The following is a 23354-nucleotide window of genomic DNA, read 5'->3' as shown; positions in this document are numbered from 1 at the left end:
ACTTAACGTAGCTACCCATCTAAAACTATATTGGTATTGCTAGGCACTGCAGGGAAGGGACGGGGGGTTAAACCTCCACTCGATTTTGCTGATCAAAACTGTCATCTCTGCTTTGTTGTCTGCGGTTTAAAGGAAAAAGGAGAAGATTTCAAAAGGGCAGTTTTTCTCCTTTAAAATGCTGATAACAGAGTGGGAAATCTGATTTCAATTAGTCTGGGGCTGATAGGCACCAGGAGAAATTAACCTCAGAAGCTGCCTGGAGAAGGTTGGCCTCCACAATAGGTTGTGTCCCACAGTTTGGACACAGGTATCCGCAGCTTTGAAAAAATCCAAAAACAGAGACTGTGTAAAAGACGCTGAACTGCAGGCTGTGGAAGGTCAGTAGTTCAGCAGCTCGAGACCCGGGTGTGCCGCATGATGGAGTGAGCTCCCGTCTCTAGTTCCAGCTCCTGCCAACCTAGCAGTTCGAAAGCAAGAAACTGCAAGTAGATAAATAGGTACCACTTCAGTGGGAAGGTAACAGCGTTCCGTGCGCCTTGGCGTTTAGTCATGTCAGCCACATGACCACGGAAATGTCTTCGGACAGCGCTGGCTCTTCAACTTTGAAACGGAGATGAGCACCGCAACCCTAGAGTCGGACTCGACTGGCTTTCGAGCAAGGGAACCTTTACCTTTACCTTTAAAAGCCTTTTACTCACAAGGCATGCAAAGTTATGTGTACCCTACTGTCCTCCTGGGGAAAAGCAGGAGGCTGTTCTACATCTCAGCCCCAGTTTGGGAAAGTTGACATTACTGCATCAGCTGAGTAACTGTAACCACTACGAACTGCATTGAAACTGATTCCAGATGGGTAGTTGTGTCAACACTTTGACCTGGTTGGCCCAGGCTAGCCCAATCTCATGAGATCTCCGAAGCTAAGTAGAGCTGGCCCTGGTTAGGACATGAACGAGAGACCACCAAGGACTTCCAGGGTTGCTGTGCAAAGGCAGGCAATGGCAAAACCACCTCTGAATATCTCCTACTTAGAAAACCCTACAGGTTGGCCATAAGTTGGTCGCAACTTGACAGCATTTTAAAATTCAGTTCCACAGGGCCTGCAAGATGGAGCTCTTCCACCAGGCATTTGACCACATTTAACATGTTGTTATAACATCAGACCCTCCGTGGGATCTTTTCCATCAACCAGGGCTATTTTGGGGCAGGAACGCACAGGAACGGAGTTCCGGCTGGCTTCAGAGTTGGCCACGCCCACTACAGCCAAAACCTCTGCGTGCGTGGCTACAGAGGGAAGGCCTGGAGAGTGACCCCCCCTGGCGACTCTAAGGTGGGTGGGCCAGCGGGGGGGCTGGAAGGATCGGGGAGGCATTTAAATGCCTCCCCATGCCTTCCCCGGCTTGCCCAAGGGCCGGCTTTCCCAGGCTCCCTGCTGCTGCAGGGCTAGAAGCAGAAAATGAATTTGTCCCTGGCTGATGTGAATCGACGGCACGCAGATGCCAGCTCCATTCAGATGATCTCTTTTAGAAGGGGTTCAGTTGTAAAAGCAGGCGATCCCCAGGCCCCACCTGGAGGCTGGCAACCCTAGAATGACTGGCTCAAGATCATTCAGTGAGTTTCATAGTAGAGATTTGAGCCCCGGTCTCCCCAGTTCCAGTTACTAACCAGCACCCCACAATGTCTTTCATTGAAGCCTTATTTCACTTGTAAAGTAGGCTCTCTTTCCCGTCTAAGCTGGGCAGTTTCTTGCCTTATTTTGCAGTACACAAAAACAGGGGAAGAAAGGGGGCAGAGAAACCTAGAAAAAGAGCTTAAGTTTTAAAAAAAAATCACTCAAACGAGGAAAAGGCAGTTTTATAAAGTAACCAGTTGGGGATAAGGAGATTGTATGAAATCAAGGAAGGATCCACTCAGCAAAAGAAAAAAAAGCATCTAGAGAGGTTCTCCGGCACACTCCAGGTAATCCATGCGTGGTCAGAGCCGGAAGAAAACAGGAGCTTATTTTGCTACTAGTTGGGACACGGCTGCCTGTAGAGCCTCCTGGCTATCGGTGGCTAGCTAATCTCCATGGTTTTTCATCTGAATGGAGCCGGCATCTGCGTGCCGTCGATTCACATCAGCCAGGGACAAATTCATTTTCTGCTTCTAGCTTAGCACACTCTTCAACTCCTCGGATTACAAAGTGCTTATTGCACAAGGCAGGCCTAAGGAGCTGAAACAGCTGCTCTCGCTAGATAAGGAGATGGCAGAGGCTTTCCAGAGCATCTTTTCCGGCTTTGTGATGTTGGGAAGGGGAAGGAGGAGTCTGTGTGGACAGAGGTGTCCCCAAAAATGATAACTGTGTAGGCTGGAGGTAGGTATCCCCAATCCCCAGCCTTCAGAAAGGCATAAAGTATGGTATGGATTTACTCTAGTTCCTGCTGGCCTTTTTCCACAAAAAAGCCCTGATTATATGTATGCTAATCCACAGGTCTTACCAACTGCGCTAATCCAATCTTAGCTGTACTTATTGCTCAATTACGTATGCATCTGGACTCTAATTAGCCCTTCCTGGGCGCCACCCCCCCCCCCCCCCCATATATAATGCTCGAGGAAATCTGTTTTAATGCAAATTAGCATACAAATGAGCATCTACATTTAAATGCCTCCCCGTGCCTTCCCCAGCCTGTCCAAGGGCCGGCTTGTCTGGGCTTCCTGCAGCTACGGGGCGTCTAGGCAAGCCAAGGGAAGGCAGTTTAAACTGCCTTCCCTTCAAGGAGGGGGCCTCGCCCAGGCTCACCGTGGGGTGCCTGGGCAAGCCAAGAGAAGCCATGAGGGTGTGGCCTAATATGCTAATGAGCTGCACTGTCAGGGATGTGGCCTAATATGCTAATAAGTCTCTGTTGTTGGGTGTGGCCTATTATGTTAATGAGTTCCTGCTGGGCTTTTTCTACCAAAAAAGCACTGCCATCCACTATGTTTATATTAACTGATTCCTGTCATGATAATATTGGGTTATGATTTGCTGTTACATAGGAATTTATGTATAGCACCTTAGATTTTATGTGATCTTAACTTGTTTTAAAAATTTTATGTAAGCTATCCTCAGCCTGCCCCGGCGGGGAGGGCGGGGTATAAATCCAATAAATAAACAAACTGCCACCAACTGCATTCTGGTGCCATCCTACACAGAGTTAACACCTTTGACTTCAAAGGCCACTGGCTTCAGAGGTCTTAGAAGGGAATAACTTTGTTTAGGATCGCACGACCAACCTGTTGATGCCATTACAGCAAGGAATCTTGGGGCACCAGATAGTGTTCCTGGCACAATCATTTTGCTAGTTTTTAAGGTGCCCACAGGATTATAGCTGATGTAACTTTTCCTTCGTTCTCTTTTACTTTTGTAAGTGCATTCTTGCCGAGCTCATGACTGATACAGGAACAAAGCCATGAATGAGAATGAAGTCATTGTGTTGGTTGCTGGCATGTATAAGCGCTTCTGCGTTGCAGCAACTGCTGCCGCCTCTTAACTATTCATTCGCAGGACTTGCTGTCCATGCAACTTTCATTATCAGAGCAAACCAAATCTATGAGCATCTCCCCAATCCCGAAGGTTGGTGTGAATGAATGCAAGCAAAGCAGAAACTTTGCTAATTTGATTAGAGGGTTTACACGGATAGCATCTAAAAATATTTCCTGTGTACATATAGTAGCATTATTTGATGAGAAACGGAAGATGTTATCTGCTGAATGCTCACTTAATCGGGTGCCTTCTAGTCAGTGATGAATGTGAATTTCGTGTTTTGCTGGCTTTGGGGTTTTGCCAGCGCTCCCTAGCTGTTCCTCTACATGTTTGGCAATGCTTTCTGTTATACAGGCTTATAGGCTTTTGTGCAAAAATAAAATGCTTGTTACTCAACTGGTTAACTTCTAGTCTACTGACAGGCATGGCCCTTTTGAAATAGGGTTTGCACTTTGGTAGATGAGCATAACATCATAGTTAGAAGACAGCACGGTAGTGTGCTGCAGTTTCTCAAGGAAATAATGCACTGTAGAGCTGTGGGGGCCAATGCTCCCTCTAAGCTGTGGAGTCTTGTGAGCTACTGGCATTAAAGTTGTGAGCAAGCGATTTGGCTACTAGGGCTGCCAACCCCCCCGGTAGGGCGGAATTCCCCCCGCCCCGGAGGCCCGTTACCCGACGCCGGGGAATCCGGGCCCGGGGGGAACTCCGCCCCGGCGTGCGTGTCACCGGAAGTGACGTCGCACGCTGGGGGCGGGGCCACGCCATTTGAGGGGAAAACAAAGAGTTTTTGCCGGTGACGCGCGCGCGCAAAGCGCGCGCACGAGGACATTTGGAAGAGGCTCCCGGACCGGCTGGGCTCTCCCCCGCCGCTACATTTTCGTGAGTTGGCAACCCTATTGGCTACTGCATAAATTAGTTTGCTCTGGAGCCATCCTTCCTGAGCTAGGACAAGAATGTGTGAGCCAGAGGCTAAAAAACTGTGAGCTAGCTCACTCTAAATCAGCTTAGCTCACTCTAAATCAGCTTTGGTGGGGGCAAAGTTACGCTCTTGCCTGCAGTGGTCATAGACAGCCATGGCCAGTGGAGACATTCAGTTCAGTACCAGAAGTTCAAGTTCTGTGTCATTTGATTTTTTTTTATTACCTCAGGATGCCCATCAACCTTTCCTGGCGCCCGCCAAGTGTTTATAGAAGGTGGGTGGGACCAGGTGGGGCTTTTGCCCAGCAAAACTTCTGATTGGCCATTGAAGATTTGATTGGCTGTTCAGATTTTTTAAAAAACTTTGCTTTGGCAGCAGCATCACCAGAGCTCAAGGACCTTCACTCTGTTGCGGCAGCCATTTTGTGGCTGCCTTCAGCTCCTGCGGCAGCCATTTTGTGGCTGTGCCCACCACACTGTGTCAAAATTCCAAAGGTGCTTGCAGTCACAAAAGGGTTGGGGACCTCTGCTCTATGTCATATACTTTTGGGGGAGTGCAACTTCTTTTCTTCTCATCAGGAATTCTTGGGGGAGTTACCTTTTTTAGAGACAGCCTCCAGGTCTGTTGACAGCCACCGCAGGTCTCCAAAGTTTCTCTCTGTCCCTGAAAACATTCAGAAGGACACTCACACAAGATGCTGATACTGTTCTCCCATAAAATCTTGTCCAGCCTCTGAGGACCTTAAGGTGACCTGGGTCCCAGAATTTTATCGACCTGGACCTCCGTGGCACTGCTGATGTCATCCTCCATGTGGAATGCAAGGAAACATGAGATGCTGCTTCTTCTCAATGCGGAGGCAAAGCAAAGCGTAATAGCAGCATTTTAATCCCCGAGATGAGATAATTCAAACATTCTGTTTGCAGCATAGCTACTGCCACATGCTAGGGAGCTAGGGTTGCCAAATCAGTCTTTGCCGGGAGCGGGGGGTTCTGCGCGCGCCACCGCGTGCACATCTCCCGGAAGTGACGTATGGACGCTGGGGGCGGGGCCACGGCCATACAAGGGAAAACCATAGAGTTTTCCCTTGTATGGCCGTGGCCTAGGGAGCTAGGGTTGCCAAATCAGTCTTTGCCGGGAGCGGGGGGTTCTGCGCGCGCCACCGCGTGCACATCTCCCGGAAGTGACGTATGGACGCTGGGGGCGGGGCCACGGCCATACAAGGGAAAACCATAGAGTTTTCCCTTGTATGGCCGTGGCCCCGCCCCCAGCATGCCCGGCATGCCCATGTCACTTTCTAGTGACTTGCACGCCGGGGGCGGGGTCCCCCCGGGGCCCGATTCCACCGCGGCGGAAATCGGGCCTCAAAAGCGGGGGTTTTGGCAGCCCTATAGGGAGCAGAGGTCCCCAACGTTTGCCTATGGGTGTCGTAGTGCCCTCCAACACCTCTCCTGGCAGAACCAAGTTTTTTTAGAAAGTGAGTGGGGCTATGTAAGCCTCTTGACAAGCGGGGCTTCTGATTTACCAGTGGAGATCCAATTGGCTGTGCAGATAAAAAAAACTAGTATTGTTTCAGTGGCAGCTGTCCCACAGTGCTCCTCCACTCCTCTTTCCCAATGTCCGTTTTAAAATTACGCTTCTTGTGCATGGCAGTTGGGTTTCCTCTGTGTGTGTGTGTCTACTTTTGCGGCAGCCATTTTGTGATGGGCTTTGCCTCCTGTGGTGGCCATTTTGTGCGTCCACCCACCAGCTTCTGTCAGAATTCCAAAAATCTGATAAAGTGTGCGTGCACACAAAAGCTCGTACTTTGAATAAACCTTTGTTGGTCTTAAAGGTGCCATTGGACTCTACGTTTGTTTCACAGGCTCAAAAAATAGGGTTGCCTGCTCTGGGTTGGGAAATACCTGGAGATATGGGGAAGTGGAGCCTGCGGAGGGCTGGGTTTGGGGAGGGGAGTGGTGGAACCGCAGTATGGCATAATACCATAGAGCCCACCCTCCAAAGCAGCCATTTTCTCCAGGAGATCTCCAAGTGGCAAACCCTATCAAAGAGGTTGGAATGATTAATGCTCTTGCTATATGGTTCTGTCATATCATGTGGTATATACCCATGCTGGTGTTGTTGGCCTTCATTGATATGTGAGGGAAAAGCTCTCTGCCTCAGTGACAGACAACAGAATTACATGTGGAACATAAGAGCCCTGCTGGATCAGACCAGTGGTCCATCTAGTCCAGCATCCTGTCTCACACAGTGGCCAGCCAGTTCCTCTGGACAGCCAACAACAGGACACAGAGGCCGAGGCCTTCCCCTGGTGTTGCTCCCTGGCTCTGGGATTCAGAGAACGTGGAGATCCCCCTCAGTCACCATGACTAGTAGCCACTGATAGACCTATCCTCCACGAATCTATCTAAGCTCCTTTTCAAGCTGTTCATTTCTGTGGCCGCACTACATCCTCTGGCAGCAAATTCCACATTTGAATCACTTTCTGTGGAAAGTAGTCATAAGAACATAAGAACATAAGAGACGCCAATGTTGGATCAGGCCAAAGGCCCATCCAGTCCAACACTCTGTGTCACACAGTGGCCAGAAATACCAGTGCCATCAGGAGGTCCAGCAGTGGGGCCAGGACATTAGAAGCCCTCCCACTGTTGACCCCCCCCAAGCACCAAGAAGACAGAGCATCACTTGCCCCAAAGCCCCTAGCTATACCTTGTGGCTAATAGCCACTGATGGACCTCTGCTCCATATGCTTATCTAATTCCCTTTTGAAGCCGTCCATGCTTGTAGCACCCACCACTTCCTGTGGCAGTGAATTCCATGTGTTAATCACTCTTTGGGTGAAGAAGTACTTCCTTTTATCCGTTCTAACCCGACCGCTCTGCAGTTTCATGGAGTGCCCACGAGTTCTTGTATTGTGAGAAAGGGAGAAAAGTACCTCTTTCTTTACCTGCTCTTTCCCATGCATAATCTTATAAACCTCGATCATGTCACCCCTCAGTCGTCTTTTCTCCAAGCTAAAGAGCCCTAAGCGCTTTAACCTTTCCTCATAGGGAAAGTGTTCCAACCCTTTTATCATTCGAGTTGCCCTTTTCTGCACTTTTTCCAAAGCTATAATATCCTTTTTAAGGTGTGGTGCCCAGAACTGCACACAGTATTCCAAATGAGGTCTCACCATTGATTTATATAGGGGCATTATTATATTGGCTGATCTGTTTTCAATACCCTTCCTAATAATCCCCAGCATAGCATTGGCCTTCTTTATTGCAGTCACACACTGTCTCGACATTTTCAGTGAGTTATCCACTACAACTCCAAGATCTCTCTCTTGCTCAGTCTCTGCCAGTTCAGACCCCATCAATGTGTATTTATATTTAGGATTTTTGGCTCCAATGTGCATCACCTTGCACTTGGCCACATTGAACCCCATTTGCCATGTTGACGCCCACTCGCCCATCCTTGACAGATCCCCTTGGAGTGCCTCACAATCCTCACTGGTTTTCACCACCCTGAACAACTTTGTATCATCCGCAAATTTAGCCACTTCACTGCTTACTCCCATCTCCAAATCATTAATGAACAAGTTAAAAAGCAGTGGACCAAGTACTGATCCCTGCGGTACCCCACTGCTTACCACCCTCCACTGAGAAAATTGCCCACCTACACTCACTCTCTGTTTTCTATGAACTAGCCAGTTTTTGATCCATAAAAGGACTTGTCCTTCTATCCCATGATTTTTGAGCTTACTTAGGAGCCTTTGATGAGGAACTTTATCAAAAGCTTTCTGGAAGTCAAGGTAAATAATATCTATTGGATCCCCCTTGTCCACATGTTTGTTCACCCCCTCAAAGAACACTAACAGGTTAGTGAGACAAGATCTTCCCTTACAGAAACCGTGCTGAGTCTGCCTCAATAGGTTTTGTTCATCTATGTGCCTACTAATTCTTTCCTTAATAATGGTTTCCACCAATTTACCCGGTATCGACGTCAGACTGACTGGCCTGTAATTTCCCGGATCTCCTCTGGAACCCTTTTTAAAGATGGGAGTGACATTAGCTACCTTCCAATCCTCAGGAATGGAGGCAGATTTTAAGGAAAGATTACATATCTTTGTCAGGAGATCTACAAGTTCACATTTGAGTTCTTTCAGAACTCTCGGATGTATGCCATCTGGGCCTGGTGATTTTTCAGTTTTTAAGTTGTCTATCAGTTTTAGGACCTCCTCTCTCGTCACCTCAATCTGACTCAGGTCTTTCAACACCCCTCCTGAAATCAGTGGTTCTGGAGTGGGCAAGCACTTCTCATCTTCCACAGTGAAGACGGAGGCAAAAAATGCATTTAGCTTCTCAGCCATTTCCCTATCATCCTTCAATACTCCTTTTACCCCTTGGTCGTCCAAGGGCCCCACTGCCTCCCTGGCTGGTTTCCTGTTTCTAATGTATTTGAAGAAAGTTTTATTGTTGGTTTTTACGTTTTTTGCTATATGCTCCTCATATTCCCTTTTTGCCTGCCTGACCTCAGACTTGCATTTTATTTGCCATAGCCTGTGTTCCGTTTTATCAGCCTCACTGTGACTAGCTTTCCACTGCTTAAAGGAATTCTTTTTACTTTTTACAGCCTCCATTACTCTGTTTGTTAACCATGCAGGCTTTTTCCTATACCTGTTTGTGCCTTTCCTAACCTGCGGAATATATATTTTTTGAGCTTCTAGGATCGTAGTTTTAAATAGATCCCAAGCTTCCCCAATTGTTTTGACCCTTTCTACTTTTCCTTTCAGTTTCCTCCCCACGTGTCCCCTCATATCAGAGAAATTACCCCTTTTAAAGTTAAAAATGGTTGTGTGAGTCTTTTTGGCCAATTCTCTATTTGTACAAATGATGAACTCAACAACATTATGATCACTGTTTCCAAGCGGTGCAATCACTTTTACATCTCTCACCAGGTCTTGAGTGTTACTTAGGACCAAATCAAGGATCGCCTCTCCCCTGGTAGGTTCCGTGACCATCTGCTCCATAGCACAGTCATTTAGAGTGTCTAGAAACTCAATCTCTTTTTCCCGGCTAGAACACATATTGACCCAATCAATGTGTGGGTAGTTAAAATCACCTATTATTACACAGTGTTTTTGTCTAGTTGCTATCTTTAAGGCATTCATCATTTTATAATCCTCCTCTATCTTTTGATCTGGTGGGCGATAACAAACTCCCAGTGTTAAGTTTCCTTTTGGCCCCCCTATTTCAACCCATAGAACTTCCAGAAGCGAATCCAATTCACTTAGCCTCTCAATCTTTCTAGACTTTATACCCTCTCTGACATACAGAGCTACCCCACCTCCAACCCTTCCCCCCCTATCCTTCCGATATAATATATAACCGGGAATCACTGTGTCCCACTGATTTTCCTCATCCCACCAAGTTTCAGAAATACCCACAATGTCTATTTTTCCCTCCGACACCAAGCACTCCAACTCCCCGATTTTACCTCGGACACTTCTAGCATTTGTATAGAAACAGCTGTAATTTCCCTTACAAGTTAAGCCTGCATCCTTCCTCTTGCTATCTCGAGTCGTTGTCCGGCAGTCCATGTCACCAGCCATGGCCTCTGTGGACAATTTCAATCCACCTCCCTGTAGAAAAGCAACCGGTACCCCCTCACCTCTCTCAGATGAGCCAACCCGAACCAGAGACTTTCCATCTCCTGTCGGCTTTCCCCCAATATTCAGTTTAAAATATTCAGTCATTCCATGTTGGGTCTCTGGGGTCTCTACTTAGAGTAGTTTAGGAAGCAGGTGTTAGGAAAGACCTTCATTGGCCTGAGATCCCAGGGATCTATTGTCAGTCTGAGGAGATGGTCCTTGATCTAGAAGTACCAGTGATCTGATTTTCTGTAAGACAGCTGCATATATTCGAGGCAGAACTTCAAGTGCAGCCTGACCCATGCGCAAAGTACAGTTAATTTTCTGTCAACTGCAGTTTTCAGTGGCAGCCCTGCTACAAATAAAGTATTTAAAGCAGGCCCATGTGGGGGAAAAAATTGGAGAAGTTCACTGCAGAAATAAGCATAGGAATAAACTGTCACTGTGTGAAAAGCTAGATTTAAATAAACAACGTGCTCAGTACTGTGACTATTTTTATTCTCTCTCCGCAATCACTTATGTAAATGCAGGGAGACCTAAACATGCTGTTTATTCAAATGTTTTTGTTGAGATGGGTGTTCACTGGTCACGCTTCTTCTTCCTCCTGATCATTTCTTTTGGGTTTTCTAGTCACGCTGCATATTTCTGTGAGAAAAATCATGCACCACTTTCAAGGTTTTTTCCTTTCTTTCCAAGGCTATCGTCACAGTTAGGCAAACCTAGTCAGCTTCCTAGGAAATGGAATGGAAAGCTGCCTTTTGCTGCTATGAAGGAATTATCCTAAAGTTTCCTTGGGTCACATGATCTGTTTGCTCGCCAATTGCAGGGACGGGGGGGACTGGGAGGGAAAATGGCCCGAGAAAGGCGCCCCCCCCCCCGCTCTACCCCACCCAAGGAAGGAGGGAGAAAGAGTCTGCTCTGTTAGATCGGACTAACAAAGACTCGGAGAGTGGTTTCAGCTCAGTGATTCAGCTTTATTGAAGTAGTGAACAAACACTCAAACGCATTCAAAACCAGAACGGATTAACATTGGGAGCTAGGCTCCTTTTAAACATTCCCGGGCTAACATAGCCACACCTATTTACAAATAACAACCAATAAGATTGTCAGGATAAAGACCAATGGGAACTCTTCCCGCTTAGGGACCTTGCTTAGCTGCGATTGGTCGCTTGTTCCGAATGACCAATAGGGTGCGAGAGTAGATGGAGCCCTGGCTGGCTCGAAGCTTAACATTGTAAGTGAATTAGGCGATTCATGTAATACTCCCAGTACATTACATGCTCCACCTGGGATGGGGTTTGGCTGGGCCACACACCTCCACCCCTGCCTAGCAAAGGGCTTAGGCTGCTGGCTTGGAGTGGCGTCTGCCACCTGCCCCCACACAGACCAGGGCCACCCTTCACTTGGGGCCGTGGTGGCCCCAGCAGTGGGTGGCCCTCCCAGGGCATCAATCCTCCAGGACTTTTCCCAGATGGCCTTACAATCCATCCCCCAAGGGGAAAGGGCTAAGACAGGAGACAGAAGGGCATGGGTTTGAACTAGAGTTTATAAGGAGGCTAGGACCATGCAGACATTAATATATTCCAAATTGAGGTGGTGCTAGGGTTGCCAAGTCTTCTTACCTTGGCAGCGGGGGAGCCTCGCCGGGCTCCGGGAGCTCGTCGACGGTGTGTACACATGCGCGCAAAGCGCGCGCCGCCAGCACGTCACACGAAGTGATGTGCTACGTCGCTCACTTTGAGGGCGTGGCCCAGATCGTCAGAGGGAAAACCATAGAGTTTTCCCTCTGACGATCTGGGACACGCCCCCAACGTGAGCGACGTAGCACATCATGTAGCACGCTGCACTTCGAGGGGCGGAGTTCCCCCCGGGGCCCGATTCCGCGGCGGCAGAAATCGGGCCTCCAAAGCCGGGGTTTCCCCGCCCCCACTTGGCAGCCCTAGGTGGTGCCCAGTGTTGAGACTGTACCACTGCACATTGTGGCTCACACGAGGAACGCTTTGCATGCAAAAGAAAGATCCCTGTGCCTAGAAAGCTAGCATATGACCGAAAAAGTTGTGCTACGACTCTTCTCCTTTCTCTACGTGGGGAATATTTTGCCTGGAGGAACCGTGCAGCCGCCTGAGCGTCTATCTAAAGCCGCAGAGCTCTGACCCTGGTTTACCACCTCAGTGGGAATGAGCCACCAGTGCAGTCTCTGTTTAGACTCGGTGGTCTTACAGGTGTTTATTTTCTCTCCCCTTCCTAATTCTTCCCAACGTGGTTTGCATTTTCCCCGGGACGCCTTCGGTGCTCATGCCAAACGCTAGTTGGAAACAAATGCCTCGCCTTGTAACTCAGCCAGAGCAACAGATAACTTTTCTGTGCACGCTGTGTGGCTGGAAGCAGTCTTAAAAGAAAAGGACAAAATGCTCCGACTGGATTGGGTGGGGCGTACTTGTGCATGTGGGAGGTGAAGTAGAAAAGGGAGGCGGTCCAGCAGGAGGAATGAGTCCCGCTGCACACTCGAAACATGGATCATCAACTGGAAATACAGGGTAGGAGTCTTTTGCGCGCTTTACGTGGTTCCTCACAGTAAGTTAACCCTGTAAAGTGGCAGGTGTGGAATCGGGAGTGTAGAGAGTTATTCTTTTGCCTCTGACACGGCTGCTTGTCAGGTGATGGAAACTGAGAGGGCAGCTGGCAGGTGAGAAGGAGCAGGGGTGGGCAATGCTTGTTGAATTGCAGGTGTGTACTTCTCATGAACACATTTTTTTGCAGGTTCGCGGAATACAGCTTGGTCTACCTGGCCATGCCCCCCACCTGCACTTTTGATTGGAAGCTTAAGTCATACAGGGTTTGAAATTGTCTTCCGTGCACTAAACAGAGATTTCACTCCTCCCAAAGTTAGTTTTGTTAGCAAGTTGACTCACCAGCTCTGGAATAGTTGAGCAAAGGGGTTTGGAAATGCATCCTCTCTTTGTGTTGCTTCATAAAACTTTAATTCTCACCCTCATTCACGTTTGCAAACGCCATAATTATTTCTGATTTGGTTGCGCTAAAAGCAGTAGTTTTGGTGAGCAGAGGCTGTACTCTAAAACTGGAAATGCTATATTTGACACCCTGTGGACAAATTGCACCTGACTGTTGTGTTATGCTAGTTCAGTTATGCTGTTTTGAAAGGCGCAGGTAGCTTTTGGGAGGTAAAGTGTGAGATCAGAAAATCAACTGAGTACGGCAGAGGCTTAGACTGAATTCACAAGTGCTACTTGAAGCGCTTTTCAACTCCTCTCCTGTTGGTGTTTCCATGTGAAAAACAGGCAAAGTACATTTTCTCCAGGTTCCTGAATGGATTGGCCATGCAAGGAAGGCTTATTTGCAATCATGCTTTAACCTTCTGGAATTTGTCACCATGTGATTTTCAGTTTTTCTTTTCGCATGATTTGTAGCTGCAGAATGTTCAGGCTGTATCCTGCCGCTCAGCTCAGCAATGTTTGAAGTCACATTATTGAAGTAACGTTGCCTGGTGCCTATCTGTTGTCACAGTTGTGGTGGAAAAGGTGCAGGGTTTGGATTGTTTGTTCCATGAGTTTGCCTACTGAAGTACACTGGTGTAGAAATAGTTGATTCAGGCACTCTTGCCAGTGAAGTAGAATGAAGTCTTGCCAAGCCTTTCTTTAAATTATTTGTTATTATTTCTTTAAATTATTTGTAAAAACCTTGTTCATGAATAATTATTTAAAATATTTATATGCCTCCTTTCCACCCAAATAGAGTCACCAAAGTGGGGTGTTATGCTACCGCAGACCATAAACCCCCTGTCGACTGTGGAATGTGTGTAATTTAAATGATATATGTTGTCCTCCCTTACCCCCCCTCATTGTTAGTCCCGTGTCAACACAAAGAGTAACTGTAAATCGCTCAGAGCCGGCAGCTCTGCAAGGATTGAGCGATCAATAAATTGAAAGATTATTTTATTATTATTTTATCTTGGGTTGCTGTTGTTAGAGGGTATCAGATTTCCTCACTCAGGATCACCAAGGACATTTAAAAAATTTATTTATTTAATTAATTTTTACCCTAACAGGTTGAAACTCTCCCCCCCCCACACACACACACAATTGCGTATTCTGGCACGCAATTCTAGAAAACCTTCTTTGGAGGTTTTCGCACAGAGGCTAGATGGCCATCTGACAGCAATGCGGATTCTGTGATCTTAGGCAGGTCATGAGAGGGGGGGGCAGGAAGGGTTGCCTCATTGCTTAGTTCTTGTGGCCCTTTCTTACATGCCCAGGGAAATGCTGATCGCCACTTTGGGGTCAGGAAGCAATCCTGGAGGGTTTTTTTGTCATCTCCTGGGTGTGGAACAGCCGTCACTGCGGGTATGGAGGGGGAGGTATTTGTGAATTTCCTGCATTGTGCAGGGGGTTGGATTAGATGACCCTGGAGGTCCTTTCCAACGCCATGATTCTATGCGCAAACATGGAGGTAGGTCTGGGCATAATAAGTCTACCAGAATATACAATAGTAGTTCCAGCCTTTTTAAGCAAATGTTCCACAACTCTGTTCCGGAGTATGTCTTTGTTATATATTGCACTTATAATACTTATCTTCCTGCAACCCAGGCTTTCGAGCTGATTTTGCCCTTAGTGTACTGAATGGTGAAGCAGGAAATTGGGCTGTGCAAGAGAGACCGACAAGGAGTGTAGGCTTGTGTTCCCTCCTACCTGTGTCCAGACAGGTCAATAAACCACTGCTGACCCTGCCCTCTATGGCACCCCTTTCCTGAAAATGAAATCCATAGTATCTAAATCCTGGGAAAAGACCCCAAACTATCAGAGAGTCAATGCTGAAGAAGTAGTTGGAGTGTTGGAGTAGGAGACCCAGATTCAAATCCCCACTTTACCATGGAAGCTTGCTGGGTGACCTCAGGCCAGTCACTGTCTCTCAGCCTAAACCAGTTCCCAGAGCGAGGATAAAAGAGAGGTCGGGAGTGCGATAGGAGCTACTTTGGGTGCCCATTGAGGAGAAAGGAAGAGGATAAATGGAAGCAAATACATAAATAAACCATCCCAGTCTTAGAATCATAGATTTGGAAGGGTCCTCCAGGGTCATCTAGTCAAAACCCCCCCGCACATTGCAGGAAATCCACAAATACCTCCTCCCCCACACACCTCCAATGATCCCTCTTCAATGTTCAGAAGATGACAAAAAAAACCTCCAGGATCTCCAGCCAAAGTGGCCTGGCGAAAAATTGCTTCCTGACCCCAAAGTGGCGATCAGCATTTCCCTGGGCGTGCAAGAAAGGGCCACAAGAACTAAGCACTGGTCCAGCCCTTCCTGCCCTCCCTCTCATGATCTGCCTAAGTTCACAGGATGTTAGGTGCATTGATTAGTCTCCAGAATAAGCAGTTTAGGGAACTGATAGTGTAATCCTAAAGTGAGTTACACCCTTCTAAGCCCTTTGACTTCAATAGACAAAGAAGGATATAACTTCTGCTTAGTAGGGTTGCCAAATGGGCCCGGGGGGCGGGGAATCCCCCGCTTCGGAACCCCAATTTCCGCCCCGGTGGAATCGGGGCCTGGGGGGAACCCCGCCCCCGAAGCTGCATCACCAGAGGTGACGCAGCCACGTTGCTGACGTTGGGGGCGTGGCCCCCAACATCAGCAACGTCGCACGTCACTTCCGGTGACGTCCTGCCGGCGCACGCGCCCAAAACAAACTCCCGGACACCGCCGAGGCTCCCCCACTCCGAGGGGTAAGTGGATTTGGCAACCCTACTGCTTAGTGTGGCTCTATAAGCTTCATTTTTCCAAGGCTGCAGCTCAAGAAAATTGATGGGAAAGTTTATCCCATTCGCCTTGTGGGGACTTAGTTCTGAATAAACATGAATAGGATCTTATCTTCATGCTGAATGAAAGAGGCGTACATTTATTTACTTATACCTAAAGTGCTCCTGGGTTGGAAAATTCCTGGAGATTTTGGGAGTGGATCCTAAAGAGGGCGGGGTTTGGGGAGGGGAGGGAGTTCAATGGGTAGAATGCTATACAGTCCACCTTCCAAAGGGGCCATTTTCTCCAGGTGAACTTATCTCTGTCCACAAGAATAACACACAGACAGTCTGATATGAAAAAATATACAGCTGTGTGCTAGATGCCCACAGAACAATACAATAACAAAAGGGACTAGATTAAAGCCATAACATCATTTAGTGTCTGGTGTGGGTCCATTTTACTCTGACAGCAGCAGCAGGACGCTTGAAAATAAGTTAGGAGACCTTGCCCAAATAGATTAACAGAAAAGTAAATCAATGGAAGTGTCAACTTGAATGTCAGATTCCTATATAGGATTTGTTCCTGAGGAAAGACCAGAGGTCTGAAACACTTAGATATCCGGGAAAAGTGTTGACTGAAAGAGAGACACAGATTGGATGAATTTGGAGCAGACTGCTTTTGGGAATTTCAATAAGGATACAAGACTGTTAGAGGGATATAGATTGAGAGAGTCTGGAGCAGACTGCTGTGTGAAGTTTTATTGACCTTTGTATTTTTTCTATGAAGGGCTTCCCAAATCCTAGTCCAACACTGTAACCGCTACACCCTGCTGGATGCCAAGAAGCAGAACATTCCTTTGAAAAAAAACCACACTGCTGCAAATAGTTTGTTTTGCCTTTGTTTGGTTACCGTGAATTCCCAGGAAGTCCTTGGGTTTAGCTGCTTGCGACATGGTTTTTAAGGTGGAGCAAATGTGAGAAAATCCTTCTTAAAAGGGGGGAAAGTTCATTTATGACTCAGTTCTAATCCTTTCCACCCACTCACCTACCTATCACAGCTATTTCTCTGTTTAAGATGTATCAAATGTATAATGTAAACCGCTCAGAGCCCTTAGGGGGTGAGCGGTATATAAATCGAAGGAAATAAAATAAATAAATAAATAATAAGATATTTATATCCCACCTACTAGCGCATGGGGTTCTCTCACTGGCATCCCACCGTTCGTCCTAGAAGCTCAGGGCAGAATCTATATGGGGTAATTCTGGTTCCTCCTCCCAACAGCACAACCCTGTGATGTACGCCAGGTTGAAAGCTAGTGTCTTCTTCATCGCCACTCAGAAATCATATAGACTCACTTGAGCAGTGCTCCCTCTAAGCTGTGGAGTCTTGCGAGCAAAAATTCTACTTTGTGAACTACTGGCATTAAAGTTGTGAGCGTGCGATTTGGCTACGGCATAAATTAGTTTGCTCTGGAGCCATCCTTCCTGAGCGAAGACAAAAATGTGTGAGCGGGAGGCTAAAAAACTGTGAGCTAGTGCACAGTAACTCAGCTTAGAGGGAACACAACTTGAGCAGGGATCTGAAATCAGTTCTTCCTGGTCTGAATCTACCCCTTTATGAACCCTAATATAGATTAAAATTGAAATTAACATTAATGCAAACTGAAGCACTGCTTCATTGTTTATTTTAATTAACATTGTCCCAGCAATGTTAACTTTGAAAGGGATTCCATGTTCCATGAAGTGAGGAAATGCTGAAACTATTGGTTTTTCACCAAGTGCAAAGGCACTAGACATTTTAGAATGGGTCCTAAAAGCCTGGGAAATTGCAGAGCAAGCATCCTTCAGGCTGATTTCTCAATAGTGACTCATGAACTGTTGGAAATCAGGTTTCCACTGGGAATGATTCACAGGTGCTGCTGTTAGGGTTGCCAACAGGCCTGGAGAAAAAAAACATGTCCTGTTCCTTTAATAGAGGCTTATTACCTCTTGCAATAAAAAGCTCCAGCTGCCTGTTTCTGCACATGAAGCTGTTCTTAAAGGACAGGATATTTTCCTCAACCCCTGTGGGCAACCCTAGCTGCTGAAGACGGCAACTCTGCACAGAAATGTTTTGGAGAAGTAATAGGGGAAAAAGAAAAATGCTCCCTCTAAGCTGCGGAGCCTTGTGAGCAAAAATTCTACTTTGTGAGCTCCTGGCATTAAAGTTGTGACCGAACAATTTGGCTACTCCGTAAATTAGTTTGCTCTGCAGCCATCCTTCCTGAGCTAAGACAAAAATCTGTGAGCTGGAGGCTCAAAAACTGTGAGCTAGCTCACACTAAGTCAGCTTAGAGGGAAGATGGGTGCAAGGTGAAAGTATTTATTAAGAGCTTTATACATATACACCTATGTGTTTCCTTGAGGTGGAATTTGAAAAACCCTGTAGAAGAGCCCCTGAAGAAGCTTTACTGCAGAATGCAGGTATATAAAGCTCTAATAAATACTTTCACCTGCTTTTTTTCTTTTTTTTCCCTGCCTACTGGTGTGGCCGTTTTTTCCTCCAGCATTGTTGGATGATGATATCCTGGCAGCGACCAGTCCGGTACCCAGGACGTTACTTCCGTTATTTCATGCAGGCGTAATGATGTCTTTCTGCAAACCATTGTGTACAAAGCAGGAGTCATGCATTAACTGTGGTTTTATTTATTTACATCCTGCCTTTCTCCCCAACGGGAGCCCAAAACGGCTCACTTAGTTCTCCTCTGCAACTTTTTATCTTCACACAACAACAACCCTGTGAGGTAGGCTAGGCCGAGAGGGTGTGACTGGCCCGAGGTTACCCAGCAAGCTTCCATGGCAGAGGAAGGATTCAAAGCCAGGTCTCCGAGATCCTAGTCTAACACTTTAACCATGAAATCATACTGGCTCTCATTTTGCCTTGCAAGCACTGTGTTAAATTAGTGCTTAGTCTGAGGAACACAGGAGATCCCGTGGTTTAAATGCACGCTGGCGGGGCAGCTCTGTGTTCAAATGCACGCTGACACTAATCAGATTCCTTGGCCAGTTACCATAACCGTGCTTTCCAGACCTCCTTCATACCATGTTTTCCTGCTGTAGATTGCGCAGGAATCCTTGGTCAGGCCGCACGTGGAGTAACTGTGTGCAGTTCTGGAGGCCTCACTTCAGAAAGGATGTGGGTAAAATCGAGAGGGTGCAGAAAAGAGTGATGAGGATGACCAGGGGTCTGGAGACTGAGCCCTACGAGGAAAGGCTAAAGGCCTTGGGAATGTTTAGTTTGGAGAAGAGGAGATTGAGGGGGGACATGATCGCTCTCTTTAAATATTGGAAAGGCTGTCATTTGGAGGAGGGCAAGGAGCTGTTCCAGTTGGCAGCAGAGGATAGGACCCGAAGCAATGGGTTTAAATTACATGCAGAAAGGTATCCGCTGGGTATTAGGAAACACTTTTTCACTGTCAGAGTGGTTCAAAGGTGGAATCAGCTGCCTAGGGAGGTGGTGAGCTCCCCTTCACTGACAGCTTTCAAGAAGAGGCTGGAGGAATATTTGTCAGAGATGCTTTAGGCTGGTCCTGCATTTGGGGGGAGGGTTTGGACTAGATGGTCTGTAGGGCCCCTTCCAACTCTGTGATTCTATGATTCTATTAGCATTGATGCCCATGTAAAACTAAATGATAAAACACAGTTAAAGCACAACAGAGGGAAAGGGCAGATCATTTGCTTTGGAACCAAAAGGGGGACCAAAAGAGAAATACAGTTTCTGGGTTGCTTTGACATTGCTTGAATTGCCCCATTAAAGAACAGGATATTCTATAAAAACTGCAAACTAGCGCCACGATCTTCAAGTGACACCACGGATCAAACGTCTTATAAGAGAAACTCTCCTTTTTCCACCACATGACCCAATTGATCATGAATCACGCCTGTGATTCAGAAGCTGGTGTGTGCTCTGGTGGTCACTCTACTGGGTGTAGCCTGTTGTATAAATGGCGAGAGGTATCAGAATATCCTTGAGTGGGAAAGGAATGCATCATTGGTTCTGCTGCTTCCATTTAAAAATAAATTTTGCAGGCAGGGCGGCTCTCTGTGTGGGTGCAGGAGCGCCCCATTTGCAAGACACTGGCACCTACGAGAAGAATCATTAGCATACCTTTGACCTGCACCTTGATAAATATTCAGATGGTAACACCCACTCTGGTGCCACAGATCTTTAAACCCTCGTCTCTGGAGAGCAGGCCCGACTTGTCTTTTCTCTGGGCCGTCATGACTGCTGGAAACTGCAGTTTATTACAATCCCGTCTCTAATATCCCATTTCTCCATATAACTTTCCAGATCTCCTCAGTTCTGCAGACGAAGGACTGGTTTTAACGTGACGCTTGTAAGGCAAAATGACTTTGCAGGGGCACAAGGCTTTCTTTCAACTGGGCGGCAATTTTGTGTGAAACAGCCACATGCGTTCGGGTTCCGTACCAAAGGTTTGTAATCCTTGGCGGCAACTGTACTGAAATGAGACGCTAAGCCCGTGAAGAGTTGGAGGTGGAAACGCTTTTGCTTCACCATCCTCTGGTTTCAACCAGAAGGGCTAAACTCCTGCTAAGGACTTGACCTGGAGGTCTCTCTGTTATCTTTCCTGCTACTTTTCTGACTTCTTTGGTCCAAGGTTTTCCCATTTGGCTAATGACCTGTTGACTGATTGTCTGATTCTCATCAGTCTCCTGTTCCTCTGATCCCACCTGCAGAGTGACATCTGCCTCTGCAAATCCCACCTCTCTCCCCCCCCCCATTCCTCTCCCCAGTGGTGACTCCAAAGCGGCTTATGACATCGTAGCTACTGCACACATGCCACAGCTTTGGCCTTGGTAAATATGTGTATTAATATATGTTAACATATCCATGTGACTGCCTTAATAAAGGAAGCCATGGCCCTCAGTTTGCAAGACCTGAGTTTGCAAGGCAGTTAACGATAGGACGTTTTGGAGGTTCTTAACTCATAGGGTTGCCATCAGTTGGAAGAGACTTGAAGGCACACGATTGCCTTATTCCATGGCCTCTTGAACACCTTGATGTGGAAATAATGGCTCAAATGCACACCTTCCGACTGCAATATATGTGGAGACAGGCCCATGCATAGGCCAAATGTCCCAATGTGCAAATTATTTCCAGTGGGCCAGCTCCTTGAAAGAGAATTGTGAAATGTGTAGGTTGTTGCCAACAGTACGTAGTAGATCGAACCATACAGTTGAACTCTGAGACTTTTTCATGCCTCTTTGCATGCTGCTTCATGTGAAAATAAGCAAACCTGTTTTCATCTAGCAATCGTTCCAGGTTGTGCATTAGCACATTAGTGGCTTGCAAAATACGGGTGCCTTTAGTGCTGAATGTTAATATCTGGCTTAGTAGTAAACGTATAAAATAATCAAAATTAATCTTCAGTTTTACTGAGTTGTCATGCCGTTGTTCTGTCTACTCCCCCTCCAAAGATATAGATTTTCACCGGAGGCTTTTAAATTATTGTCTGGATGATCTGAAAAAGCCAAGGGATAATGATGCATCAGGGTACATATGAAGTTAATTGGAAAATGGTGCTAAATTAAGCCTGGTTATCAGTTCAGCAATGGTGTCTTCTTCAGACCACATTACTACCTGCAGAGTAAACGGGCACAGTCTAGCCGATCTCCTTGGATCTCTTTTTTAATATTAACACTGAAGCCTTTGCCATAGTCTCAGCTTTGCTGCTAGGGATATGAACATACGAAACTGCCTTATACTGAATTAGACTCTTGGTCAATCAAAGTCAGTATTGCGTCTACTCAGACTGGCAGCACTTCTCCACGGTCTCAGGCAGAGGTCTTTCACATCACCTACCTACTACTTGATCCTTAACTGTAAGGTGTCGGGGATTGAACCTGGGACCTTCTGCATGTCAAGCAGATGCTATACTACTGAGCCACAGCCCCTCCCCAAATGTGATGCACCAGCTTTGCTTCTGTTTTAATTTTAGGAGTGGACCTCCCCACCAAACCTCCTTAAATGTGTATTTTTTTTCCTTCTGTTTACATCTCCCCCCCCCGCCGTCCCCCGTCCAGGATCACATAGAGAGCACGATGACATAACTGAGGGCAACTGAGGCCTATTCAGGGCAGGATTTCCTGAACGGAAACTTGTGTTGCCTTTGACAACAACCCCTGAAGAATCATGGATGGTAGGAGAGGAGGCTGATGGTGACCTAAGTCTTTGCAAAAAAATAAAAATTCACGCTCCTTCTTTTAACTCAACCAAAGCTTTCCCCTTAAGCGAAATGAAGCAAAACCAGTAAGGATATGACCACATAATGCATTTTGTTATGCTTTAGCTCTTTCCAGTGATCACTAGACCTGCTTTATGTACAATAAATGAAGCCACAGGTGCGAATGAGAAGAAGGCATGAAGTTAAGGTCCTTTTAACTGGCACAGAATTGAATTACTGTGTTGTCACTGAGGACAGGTGTGATTTAATTTTGCATCGCCTTGGTTAGTTCTTATCTTTTTTTGTTGCTGTATTCCATTATTTATGGGAAGGGTAGTGAATAGGATTACCCGCTCTGTGTTGGGAAATTCCTGCAGTTTTTGGGTGTGGAGCTTTGGAAGGACAGGATTTGGAGAGGGGAGGATCTTCAGCGGGGTATAATGCCATACCACCCTCCCTCCTAAGTAGCCATTTCCTCCAGGGGATCTGATCTCTGCCGACTGGAGATCAGTTGTAATGCCAGGAAATCTCCTGGCCCTACCTGGAAGCTGGCAACCCTAACGTTTTGCATGCAAAAGGTTGCATGTTTAGTTCCTGGCATTTCCAGTTAAAGGATCACAGTTAGCAGCTTGTAGGAGAGACCTTTTCTGTCTGGGACCCTGGAGTACAGCTGCTGGTTGAAATGCACAGTGCTAATTAGTAGCTAGGCGGACTTTCTGTCTGACTTAGCGTAAAGCAGTTTCCTACGTTCATTTCTACTTCCACGTAGGAATTTTGCAAAAATCCCAACTCTAGATGCAAGGGTTCTTGGCGGGTGGCGGTGGTGGCGGGCCACTGTTCCCTCTAAGCTGAGTTAGTGTGAGCTAGCTCACAATTTTTTTATGCAGGAGCCAAATCGCTCGCTCACAACTTTCATGCCAGTAGCTCACAAAGTAGAATTTTTGCTCACAAGACTCCACAGCTTAGAGGGAGCGTTGGTGGCGGCTCTCACACCGTTTCCTTTGCTGCGTTCATCTGTGTCGTCCCACAGTGCCCCTGCCTGGACAATGTAGCCGGTGTCCCCATCCTGTCTGTGAGTCAGCCCATTCCCCCTGCTGCCCTATGCCCCGAGGTTCAGTCGTGCAGCCCTTAAGAGAGAGATCCGTATAATTCAAACTGTGGCTGACGGGGCCTGAGCTGTCTCGGGCAAGAGTTTGACTTTACCTAATGAAAACAGTCTTAGGTTAATGTTGATCTCAGAACTGGCAGCCTCCCACAGGGATTCCTTTAAAAGTCACGCAGCATCGAGTCATGTTGGGCTTTGTTCTGGGCACGCAACCAATAAGGCCTCCTA

General features: G+C 46.9%; 1 protein-coding gene across 1 annotated transcript in view; it reads left to right on the top strand.

The window, feature by feature from the left end:
* The window catches only part of PDZD2 (PDZ domain containing 2), a 269311-nt gene that overhangs the window by 120689 nt on the left and 125268 nt on the right, over nt 1-23354 (top strand). The gene's annotated exons all lie outside the window — the stretch shown is intronic.

This window comes from Gekko japonicus, unplaced genomic scaffold (genome assembly GCF_001447785.1).
Source record: "Gekko japonicus isolate JY-2015 unplaced genomic scaffold, Gekko_japonicus_V1.1 scaffold201, whole genome shotgun sequence".
NCBI classification, from domain to species: domain Eukaryota; kingdom Metazoa; phylum Chordata; class Lepidosauria; order Squamata; family Gekkonidae; genus Gekko; species Gekko japonicus.
This window is presented reverse-complemented; position numbering and strand designations above follow the sequence as displayed.